This window comes from Homalodisca vitripennis, chromosome X (assembly GCF_021130785.1).
Source record: "Homalodisca vitripennis isolate AUS2020 chromosome X, UT_GWSS_2.1, whole genome shotgun sequence".
Lineage (NCBI taxonomy): Eukaryota > Metazoa > Arthropoda > Insecta > Hemiptera > Cicadellidae > Homalodisca > Homalodisca vitripennis.
The window spans coordinates 39,287,689-39,301,086 of NC_060215.1; the positions used below are offsets into that span (position 1 = coordinate 39,287,689).

At 32.3% G+C, this 13,398-nt stretch overlaps 1 protein-coding gene across 1 annotated transcript in view; it reads left to right on the forward strand.

Annotated features, from left to right (window-relative positions):
- Window positions 1-13,398, forward strand: part of LOC124368936 (acetylcholine receptor subunit alpha-like) — a 266,468-nt gene that overhangs the window by 75,180 nt on the left and 177,890 nt on the right. The window lies entirely within an intron of this gene.

Consider the following 13,398-nt stretch of genomic DNA (forward strand, 5'->3'; position numbering starts at 1 on the left):
TATTCAGCACCACCGGTGGATACTGCACTATAATGGATATTAAGATATAAACATGAATTCATTTTTCAATGTTTCATTATTTACACGTTAACTGTCCAAAACCCTCATACTGGCTGGTGGTTTGGTAAAGTGCCCAAGTAATATTGTGCGGTTAGTAATATCCAGCAGCCGTCATTTCAAACGGCTAGTAAGGTTTCTGAATAGTGGCTAGAAATGGCAATGAATACTAATATCATGCAAATACCGCTTGTTGCTGAGTTACGATAATATTGGCGTTATGCATTACCTTAAATACTGCTAACCTGCAGCTTGGAACGGTAACACTAAATCTGAAAAATTAATACTTTAATTTTGCTAAATACACGGTGACTTTCGTGTTTTAGAATCCTCACAGCATTGCTTAACTCCATTATTATGATAGCCCTATATTCCTTAAACTAATTTAAATAAAAACAAAAAAATACAAATGAGCGTAGAAATTTTAGGAGGCTTTGGCTTAACCCTCATATTATTTATTTATTTCGAATGTTGGCTTCGAAATAACTTTTAATAAAACATTAAAATTTACAACCCTTAAACGTTGGTTTCGACTAGCACCTTTCGGCTGCAAAGTTCAAGAGAAAAAAAGATTACTACGCATGCTAATTAAGTTATTTATTCCGCCAAGAGTTTAGTTCCCAGAACATCGGTAAAAATAATAATATTAACCAGTAACGAGTAACAGGGTTGCTAAAATATCTAAATATATTTAAAACGAAATAACGATACGTTATCCTCGAAATCATCAATTCTCGACTGAATTAATTGTGTTTTCAATAAGGTAGTAGATACTAGTGGATACAGTAGTTATTGCAAAATAACGGTGTCAAGAAACCGTTGTATTTGCAAGCATCCCAAAGCTTTACTACTATTTTGGAATTAAATATAAATAAATTTACGTAGGATTTAAGTGTATTTAAATTTAAAAATAAATTATTCCCATTACATACCATCCAGTTATTGTGAAAACAGGTCCAAAATCCTCCACTTTCTTAGTGGGACAACTGACTGAATTAATTAATTTAAAAATTTAAAAAATATTAGTTCAAGTTTATAACCAAATAGATACCTATACATAGTACATGGATTACAGTTATTTCTATATATTTTAGCATGTGCTTTGTTAAGCTTTACAGCAAACTTAGAGGTGTTAAATGCCCGCATGATGTCAAGTTGTAGGCAAGTAAAAGTACGCCATCACTTTCTCGCTATCTCTTCCACTATTCTCGTCTCTTTGGAACATCTTTACTTTGTTTGTAATAACTATCTTCATCTTTGATAACATATGTTTTACTTGTTCATTTATTCAATTCGCAACTCTCATGAAGATTTATAGAAGAATATACTACAAAACCTAACGGTTCTATAATTGTAAGCCATACTACGAAAACTTTTAATCATACCCACGAATTTAAGTATGGGGATATTAATACATATTACGTACTTTGTGTAAAGTTTGTTATTGACGATGGAAGGTTTGATAGGATAACAGGATTTCGGACATTTCCCATCGTTATATGTTACAAAAGGTATAACACAACCTTTAGAGAATTGAAAGCTATCCTCTTCGTCAGGAGGGGGAGGTATTAGTACATATAAAAATAAAGAACAGAAAGAAGAAAAGAAGAAAGGAAGGAAAAGAAAATGGATCCTCTGGAGTCTCAACGCCTCAACTACATTCCAAGCAGCTTTTGGGAAAGAAAAGGGTTCAAACTTTTCTTCTTTCTGTTCTTTATTTTATTTAGAACTAACGCAGACTAATACCTCCCATAGCTGAGTCATAGGATAGATTCCAATCCTCGAAATGTTGTGCTATACCTTTTTAATATATTATGCGTTTCAAATCAGAGCCAGTTGGCTTAAAATAGGATATTATTTAATTATTAATTATTATTATTATTATTTAAGCATTTTTTTAATATATAAAGATAATTTCCTTAACTAAATTAATTCACTATAACTAAATAACTTTTAATAACGATATAAAATTGTAGCTCCGGCAACATTAATCATTATTATAGTTTGAGACTCAAGATTAGAAACGTATACAACAGCCTTAGTTACCAACAAATTCAAAACGAATAATATTCGACTGTTTTTAAATTGCTGCTTTAAGTACCTTCAGTGGAAGAAACAGGATTTTTCCGGACATTTCACAACGTTCAGTGAAAGAAAACAATCAGTAACACTACGTTTAGAGATCTGCAATCTGATCTTTTCTTCAGGTAAATAACTAACCTAATACATAATTACAAACAAGGTTAAAATAAACCAATCATACCAAAGCGTTGTCAGGAATCACAACCACCATACAAATGCACTTAATAAAAATAACACTTATTATTAAAACTGAACTACAGAATACAGGTCACAATGAATAAGAGATCAGATTGCAGATCTCGAAATTTAGTGTTACTGATTTTTTGTTTCACTGAACGATAGCAAATGCCCGGAAAAATCCTGTTTCCTTCACAATCCTTCCATCGTCAAAAATAAACTTCAAACAAAGAATGTCAGTGGAAGTTAATATAGTAAATACAATTTTGATAATTCCATACCAAATGAAAGGAAGATAAGAATATAATTTATCACTTGTACGAAGGATTGACATTACTTCATCACGGAACCTTTACTCGTGCATTATGGTTAGATTCAATGCATATAAGGTTAGTTGGTGACATTTAGAAAACTTGGCTGAGGGTCTGGGAGCTCAAGACATTTCCCATACAGCATTTTTCAATACTAAGTCATTCTCCAACCTGTTTTATCGATTTTATCGCGATTAGTTTCCCACAAAAATAGCCTGTACTAATTATTTTTTAATTTTTTTGTATAATTATTTAGGTGTGCTTGTTTGTGCAAGTTCAAATTGTACTTACTTTGGGACAAGGGGTAGACATTATTACTTTGAATTTTGTTACCTCGACGCAATACACTATTTTTTAATCTTTGGGTTTTCAAACCGGTATAAGGAATATGTGGAACTATCCTGTATTTTTTAATAAGTTGATCGAAGAAAGGTAAATAAAGAGAATTTATGACCTCGTAAAGAAATGCAGCAATTTGCATTTTCCATTAAGCATTTGACAAGACCTTCCTCTAAAATATACATCTTTTGCAAAGGTTTAAATGTGCCAGAACGTTTTGTGTAAATATATTGGTTGAAACACTAAGAGAACCCTCGAGAGTGATTGGGAAGCGGGACTTGTGTGAAGCAGTATTATAGACATCAAAGAAACGCTTTATGTTCTGATTGCGTCTTTGACTGGCTATAACTGACTCTAATATCTGACAGAATCTAATTTTGTTACAAAGATAGCGTTTAAAACTTGAACTTTTAGGGTTTCCTGACTCAACTCGTGTTTTACAGTCTTATACATTTTAATTGCTTGTATCTTACTTATTACTAGGTTTTCATGAAGTACGAACAGCTCAATTCTCTCAAAACAGAATACAAAGTATGGTTGGAAGTAAACGTATAACAGCAGAAGTGGAATAAATTAATTATAACAAACTGTCTAAAGAAGTAAATGATGTTTTCTGTTCATGCATTGTAATAACCTTAGGAAAAGTGTAATTCCCTACATCCATCCTTTATATTTGTTCATAATAACCGCAGTATATCAATATCACATCTTAAGTAGGAACATTAATAGACAGCATGCCAATAACACAAAGGAATTTCAAGCACAACCTGTAAACTGCATCGCATACATCTGCCGGACACAAACCCAGTGGAAATTCGTAACATAATTAAGAGTTATAAGCCTAAAACCTCAGTAGGCACAGATTCTCAAGCTATTAAAACAATGTAGCTGTATACTTAAACTACCACTGACCTTTATAACTAATATGTCCTTAAATCATGGGCATTCCCATCATTCTTGAAATTAGCTAAGATCTACTCTAAATTAAAAAATGGAAGTCCAAAGCATGCCAGTAACTTCAGAGCTATCTCACTAATATCAACCTTTTCAAAAGTTATTGAACGGTTTGTGCTAAAAATGACTGATAAACTATACAGTATAACACATATAAGCTACTAACAGTATGTCAATGCGGTTTTTTAAAAGAACGTTCTACTTCTACTGCAACCATTGAGCTAACTGAGTTTATGGCCGTAATTAACCATCTGGAGACAGGGAAGCTAGTTACTGGCTTTATGCTCGATTTAAGTAGGACGTTTGATTGCCTTGGTCACTTTCATTTTAAACAAACTTGACAATCTAAACTACTCACTACCAGCCCATCATATAACACTGCATGAAAGAAAACTGTAATATTCTGGCAGAAGCTGTACAACCTACTACCGCAAGCATCTCGAATAATTAAATTTAAGCTATAAAATAAAATCATTAAAATATATACAAATTACATACTTGAAAACTAATGTTTCTACATTTTTACTGTGTTGCACCTTGAGTGAAATTTTGAGCCTGAACATTTACACATTCCAATTGTTTTAATTATTTTATCACAGTAAGGTAAATTACAAACAGTTAATTTTTTCGAGTTTGTAATTATTGTACAGTGTTGAGGATTGAACCAAAAATGTGTTTAGTTTTTAATTATCTACACTATATAAAATGAAATTTTAGTTTCAATTCCATAAAGAGACAAATAATTCCATTTTTATGCGACAATCTTGAAATACTACAGTTTAAACACAGTTATGTGTAGTGATTTGTGTGACCTCTAATCATTTACGGTTTTGCTTTGTATTCTAAATTACTAATAACAAAACAAACACCCAATATTTTTTGTGCGCAAAGAAAAATCAGCTTTTTGCTGAAGAGCTGGTGGTTGTATCTGTATGATACAATGGTTGCATAAGTGTGCAACACAATACATTGCGGATCCATCGTAGCGTTTCTATGTCCTGTAATTTTAGTACGTACTGTTGAGAACATTGATTGATTGGAGATCTACAAGAGTAATGGCTTAAGTGCATGGCAGCAAGCCGCCCTTTAGAATATGAAGAGTCATAGGTCGAAGAGGATAACTCGAGGATGTAAATTGTAACTCAATTAATGGCTTAAGTTCATTACGGTGCTCTTTAGAAAAAGAAGAGTCATGGGTCGAGAAGGGCAACTCGTGGATGTAAACTGTAACTTAATCACATCACTAGTAAAACGGTAAAATCGAAATATTTAATATCATTACAGATTCAGATAAAATCTTAGGTTTTTGCAGAAAATTGCGAAAGGAAGTGAAAAAAGAGTTTCGGACAGCGATCAGTGATATCCCACCGAACTTGTCCTTAAATTGATCCATAATCGTCAGTTTCAGCATACGTGGAACTGGGGCTGGACATATGGATATCAAAAGAAACTTATAGTTATTTTAGTGTTGCCCATTCCAATGAAAAATCTCAGTGTGATTTCTCTGAAAACGTAATAGATTGCCCATTGAAGAATGTTTGCAGAAAGCGGCGGCAAAAAGATATGAGTGGTGTTTGGGCCGCGGGGGTGTTTGGAACGTGAATATTCACCACTTTTAGCACTAACGCTGCTTCATTTTCTCTTTTATTAACTGTTCATTTGTACGTTTAATATTCAATAGTGCTTTATGAGCTTACATTAATATGAGAAGTAACATTAGGTGTCTTACAATATTAAAAATCATAAGACCCACAAACCAATAATTGTTTTATCTGCATAAATTATTGAGTCAATAGAAAACCTTTTGTATGCTATCTATAGATTCCTGCACTACCAGTGTTGGTCCGTTTTTGTCGAACAAACCCATATATTATTTTAGTTTGGATCGTTTCCAATAGGGTCAACATGATGCAGACGTAACCTGGTTTTGGTAGCGAATACACAATTTGTGGGTTTTCTCTACCGTGTCCTGTAATCGTATACTCTTTTCTTACAATATCACACTTTTCAATTTCCGAATATAGTTAATAGTAGATGGTACACACAGGTTACATATGTCGTTTTATCCATAGGTTCGTAAATAAAATTTGCATCTTATTTATGGATTTCTTATTTTATAAAGTAATATAATAATATAATACTTTTCCTATACATACATACATTATATATATTATATATATATATATATATATATATATATATATATATATATATATATATATAATGAATAATGAATTTGATCGTATTACTATAAATCGAAGACTGAGTTATAATACAATGCTATGGATCTATAACACTTTTAAATATACTTTACACAATAGAAAGTACGATTACAAATGTGTAAATAAACTTGCTATTTAAGTAATACAAACCGTTCTCCATACTTGTTCATTACTGCAAAATCTATGGAAGAAATTGTATATTGTAATGGTAATCACAGTTTTAATACCTGAGTAAGTAACGTCATTTAATAATAGTAAGTGCTGCTCAATTTTCAGTATCCTTATTGTTTTATGATCAGTAAGTACCAGACTCCAACATGACATTTTCAACATTCGACTTACTCGAGCTATTGCTACTGCCCTGACATAAACCATAATTTATTGATTTTAAGCAAGTACGTTTTTTCAAGGCAAAAGAAAATTCTATAGCAAATTATACTGTGGATTATTACATGTTTGTGGGCAAAGCAATGTAGCATAGCAATTACATCACGGTTTATTGAAATAAATTTATCCCCTGTTCCAATAAAACTTGATATAGCTTTTGAACAAGAATATTGATTAAAAAAATAATAACTGACATTAAATATAAATAATTAACAATTTTATATCACTAAGGATTTTGTTAAAGTTTTTATCGGTAACTTAACTCAAAAATAAAAATGACTATAAGGAAAAATTAGTGAATATAAACGATCTGTAAACCATAACTATAAATGGAGGTGGCAAAAAGAATTTCCCACTCAAACTGAAAATAATAATCCATCGCCTTAACGTTTTATATGGCAGAGCTAAAGAAAATATGGTTTACCCCTAATACAGTCTGCCTGGGTTACTGTTTTAGCAAATGTGTTGGTATAATTGTTTAATTTTAAAATATTTAACAAATCATGCTTCGTTATTATGAAAATGTATTGCTCACTGGAATATGGGCAAATACGATATGAAATTATCAGTCGGTATCAGTGAACGCTTCCGCATTATTTATTAATGCGATGATGAATCTCCGCTTTTTATGTAAATAAAAGAAAATTTGCATTCCTGATTTGTTTATCCCTCATAAGGTCAGGTGTTACAAAAGCGTTTGCATTACTTTCCCCTTTCTTACCTTTAGAATCGAATGAATTATCTTCAAGCGACCTGAATAATTAGTAAACTTGAAAATTTACGTCATAAACGCAAAGATTAGATAAGATAAATATTTTCAATCTAATATATCTAAATGTATTTGGATTAACATCGTAATATTACTTTTATAATTTTAAGTAATTTTATAAGTTCAAGGATGTCATGTTTTAAAAGCCACTATAAACTTATTTTGACACGTCTTGGATCTTGGTTGAATAGTTAGTGTTACAAGTTAGCTTATAACTAACGAGCCAACGAAGTAGCTTATGTAGTGGCAATAAAGACTTTTCCACGTGACTTTACCTAACACCAATATTGACGAGGCTGGTATTATGTCCCCTTATCACTTTGCATTTTCAACCATTTAGGAAAAAACTCAGATATACTAAGTTGGGTATAACATTTTCACTGATTCTAACTGATATTCAACCATAAATATGTGTACTAAAATAAGTGCAATAAATAAAAATGATTTGGAATACAGCTGGTGTAAAGCTTATGAACTCATTTTATGATATTAATTCAAAAGTTTCGGTGCATTATTATGAAAAATGTAACATGCGGAGTAGAAAATGACCAAAGGGTTTATATCCTATGCAAACAAATTGCCATTCATCATTGGTGTATGGACAGTTTGGCGACCAGTACACCGGTAGACGACTGATCGCCCCTGGCTAGTCGTCAATGCCTTGTTTACTGGAAATACCTCACCATGGACGAGTAGCAAGCCAAATAGCCGCTGATATATATTTATTTTATAAACAAAACTGCTGGAGCTGAAACAAAAGTATTGCTTTCTATGGAATAACGTCCTCGCATTCATAATAAGCTATGAAACAACTGTGCAGTGTTCCAGAATACGGCAGTGAGTCAGTTCAAAAGCTTATTAGGCATGTACATATTGCTCTGTTTTCATGTCATAAATCTGCTTTCTGAAGTAGCAGAGAAGGAGCTTCTCCATCCACTACGTCTAATTGGCTAAATTGCCGTTTTATTTGAAAGAGAAAGCTTCAGTTGTGCTGAAGCTCTTCTCTGGAGACAATAACCATTCTACACATTGGATAATAAACCATTCTTCGCTGTTTTATTATATTTCTCCTTTCATGTTATGAAGTTAATTTACTCGCTTTCACAACCATTCATAACAGCCTTAAAGTCGTAAACGGAAATATTATTCTTTGATTTTTATTATTACATCAGGATCTCAACTGTATAAAATGTATTGTCATTCGTTTATACTAATTTATACATAACACACACACAGACATATACAATTATTTATGTTTGCTATGCTAACGAAAGGGTAATTATTACCTCAGTTAAATGAATAAGTATTTTATTTTATGCATAATATGATATACATTACTGATAGCAAATAATATCTTTGACCAGTGGCTTAGGTATTTAGTCATACTGCACTTGGACACTACTGTTATCCCGATTACGTTAATATACGGTAGTACTGGTAACTGCATAATAATATATGCAAGAAGCACGTCGATTTAGGGACCCACAATTAGCAATACTATGACCAGAATCAGGATACTGTATAGAACGCTAAAGAATGATTCAGGTAACTTACAGGTTAAAGGTAGTCCAGTCTCATCCTAAAATATTAGTTATACCTACTTTTTGTGTCAGTTACTCAAATAAAACCTGTTGTTTTACATAATATTTCAAATTTCACTAGTGATAAGAGAGAGTCAAGACATTTTCGATGGTAAATCCCTTTATAGAAGATGATTCCGAATTATTAAGTTAACTCGCTATTGCCTAAGTTAATTATTGCCTCTATTGCATGCTCATTGTTGTCATCATTATGAAATTTATTCTAAGATGAACACAAGTTCTAAATCCTGGTTGAAAGGCCGCCTCAAACGTCACTAAATAGTGTAAAAACTATATGATGGAATGAGAACTGTGGAAAAAGAGACTTTAGAGCATTTTTCGCACAATCACTTATAAATGCTGCCATAAGAACCACTTTAGATATGACTGAAAATATAAGTTGAAACTAAATGATTTTTTAATAATAATCAACTAAGTCAAAACCTATTTCGTTTGGATCCGAGATAAATAAGAAACATCAAGACAGATTTAAGTGAAGAAATTGTATCCTTAAATATCGCATTTAATAGGACTTGAACCACTTTAAAGTTGGGAAACAAAAAATGGGGGTTCAACATTAAAACATTGATTTATTTTTTCCAGGGTCAAAACAGTTATAAAAACTAAATTTAAATTCTGTAATTACTTGAATAATTTGCTGAGTTGTACAGTTGGCGTTTTATTTCTTTTGTTAACAATCTTTTACAGCTTCGTTACACACCTTTTTGCATACGTACATACTAATTTTAGCTTCAGTATTTTATTTGCCAAACCATATCAGGGACTACTCACACATTGCATTTCCGTTAGTATGCATGTATAAAACAATGGAACTTTATTTTTAGTTATTTATAAACACCGAAGCCTAATGTTCAACAATTTGACAAAAATGAAAACAATATAAACTATTGGTATTTCCAAAATTATGCTGTATTTTTATAATAGTGATATGAAAAAATATACAAATTCGAGATGTTTAATGCAAAAGCTGGAAAGCACGATTCCAAAACCAAATATGAGATGTCGTCAAAGCTCAAAGTTGGTTAATTCAACAGTAAAACCTAAGTTCACTCCGAACTCTAACTGTCAACGAAGTTCGGTGGTTGCCAAACTCTACAGAAAAATAGGTTTTGTTGGAATTCAAACTCAAACGAATACTGATGTGAGGTTAGCTGAGGCGTTTAATTCTCCCGCACGGAGTAAAAGCTATTTTCCGTGTAGAATGAACTTAGTGTGACAAACAATGTTTAAACTAAAGGTGAATGTTGGGGTGGAGGTATTTACGTTTTATCCCTTACAATAACATTTCTACTTGACATATGTAACGTATTGTTAGGAACATGCATGCTGAAGAGTAATTTGTGAACAGTGATATTCCAATAAAAGATTTTAAATTTTCATTAGCCAGAGATAAATTAAGTAATTTGGCTGGTGGTATTCGATGTAAGTTCCTTTTCCAATATTAATTGAAGCGGTATCAGTACTGCTCTTATAATCTTATAATCAGTAATTAATCAGAGTGTTATTGAATGTTAAAATATATTCTACGCTCCTAATTTGCAAGTACTCATAAAAGTACAAGTTTATTTTTTATGACAAGCATCATAAAATACTACACTATGCATATAATGTAAATTAATAACTCAATAATAACAATAATATACTCAATTAAATTGGTTTATGTCGCTTACATACAATGCTCGATCTTCTAAAGACTCTAATTCAAATTGATTACATATAAGTTCAATTTTGTAAAGTAATACAACCTAATTAGGTGTATACTGCTAGACTCAGTTAATAAACTGAGCAGTTAGTGCAGGATAAATACTAATACTTCTGACTGTATTGACACATCCTCTTCTATCAGAGATCCTGATGTTACTGTTAACCCTATGCATTAGGACGACATGGCGCAAAAACACATTATTGGGCCTGAACCAGCTCGTGGTATATGATCTTCTTTTTGAAAGTATGCCTTGTCCTACCATCTGGGGTGAGTAAAAAACTGTTGTTGGTGGGCTAGGAACTAGAAATCCTTATGCCCATCTCTTAATCTAATATAAACTACTCTTCCTTGGCAGTTTCCTTGGTCAGCTCTACAGTATTTTGGGTGATGGAGAGATTTCACAATGAAATGAATCAAAGTAAAGCAACGGATAAGCAACAGATGATACTCGGTCTGGAATTTGCGGGAACGCGCACTCCCCTTGATTGGACGTCATTCGTAACTGCATGTTGCATGGTCACCTTAGGGGTTCTACCACAGCTCTTCTGTATATTGTATTTAAAGTATTGTACTGAAGTATGTACTGATGGAATAATATGGACCCCGGCCGAACTAAATTTGATTCATTTGGAAAGTTGTAGAACGTAAATATCTTTTACTCGTAAATATTATTGTTTGTAGTATTTTTCGAAAATAAAAAATTGACACATTACTATATTAGGAAAGGACTTTCCAAATCCCTTTTTCCTTAAAACGCGCCAATCACGCTGAAACGGATATATTTAATCCACAAATATTAGATATTTAACAAATATACTCGGATGATTATAATTCACTTCAAAACACAAGTAATGAGGTAGACGAATATGAATAAACTAAATTCATTTTATAAACATTCGTTAAAATAAAACGTTCTTACAATTGGTAAAATTCATCAAATCATTCTAATGTTAACTTGAAATGCAATTTGACGTTGTTATGTTAAACTCCAATGTCTTTAAAGTCAACATGACTTTATCCACTTCTAAAATAATTGTATATTATCAAAGTACACTTATAACTTAATATTTCAGTTATTTGGCAATTAACTCGTGTATCCATCAAGATCTGTCGAATTTTACACATATAAATTTAGTGCCTTTGATATATTCAAACAGTATAGACATTTCAATAAAATTCATTACAATATGACGTTATTCATAAACATCATCTGACACTTAAACTTTAAATCACGTCGTAAGCATAATTAATTATTTTAATATTCTAGAGGAAATATTTGGATGCTACAACATAAAATAAGTTAGTTTTTGTTATCTGCTGCTAAACCATCGTTGTTCAGATATATTGTACTAAATGATTGATATACCATAGATATGATATAATGATATGATATGGGAGTGCCGATGGCCGAGCGGTCTGTCGTTGGACTTTGGGTCTGAGTTACAGATAGCGCAGGTTCAAATCCTGTCTGTGACCGTTGCACTTTTTATCAGCACAATCAACCTCTTACTGTATCGACTCTCCCCCTTATTCTGTTTGATAAAATTCTCGCACAGGCCAGTGGCCCATGAGGACGGGCAGAATAAGGCTTAAAAGGGGTCGGCCTCCCTTAGAAAAAAAAGAATTTTTTTTTTTTTTCAATTAAATTACCGTCATGGCAAGAAACTTTTTCTCTAAAGAAAATTACTACGGTATATTAACTTCATTACAAAGTTGCAGAGTACTGTCTTGGATTACGGACAAAATATATTATATAAAAATTACTTACGTTTCATATGTATACAGAGTCCCTTCCTACTATAATATTACTTATTTATTATGTCGTTAGCGATCTTTCCAGAGTGTCCCATTATATCCAAACGGAGGTAAAAAAAACTCGCACGCATTTCACCTGCATTCACCTGAGTACTCCATTAATTTTATAAAACCATGTATGAGTAGAAATGTTGCATAAAAACTAAACCATTACATTTTTTAAATTATTATATCAAAATGCTAATATAAATTCTTTCTGTATATTGGAGAAGTAATGTTACGTTCACAAATAACCATATTATATAATTGATCTTAATGTCTGTAGGATAACGTTAACAATACAAATTCGGGGATAATCTATATGGCTATATCGTTTAAGCAGGTAACTTTTGTAACATTTTATAGTAATACTATGAAACACATCCATGAACACTGATTATATTCTACCTCAACTCCTCTCTATATTATTTATATCATAAAGAAACAGTCTATGCATTTCACCATCAGCATTATTACTAAATCTAGTTTTTATGAATGTGACTATATTATTAATGAAATTCTCCTGGTTTTTAACAGAAATTTCAATGTTGTAACGGGTGTAATACAGATTGTGACTGTAGTACCAAGGGTAGGGGTAGGGTACCGCAGTGAGTAGGGGGGGGGGCATAGTCGCCACTCTCCCGGGACGGTACCCCTCACCATCACAACTACTGGTCCATTACGGAAATACAAGAACCCTAGGGGCAGTGTGGCCGTGTACTCACGGGTTAGTGCTCAAATGTCACGCAATTAGTCCCACGGGACGAAGTGAAAAGCTGCGCAGCGTATCAGCAACAAAACAATATGGATGTGTGTAAATTTTAAATTTCAAATTCTTCTGTGAGACTACCAGCTGAAAGAATATAAATAGAATTTCAGTACTTATTCATAACGTAGAATATTTTCTTGCATTATGGATTTTAAAGGCCAGACAGGAATACTAAACACGGAAATGTACTTGTTTCTAGTTATTCAGGATGCCTTCCAAAGACAGGCAATT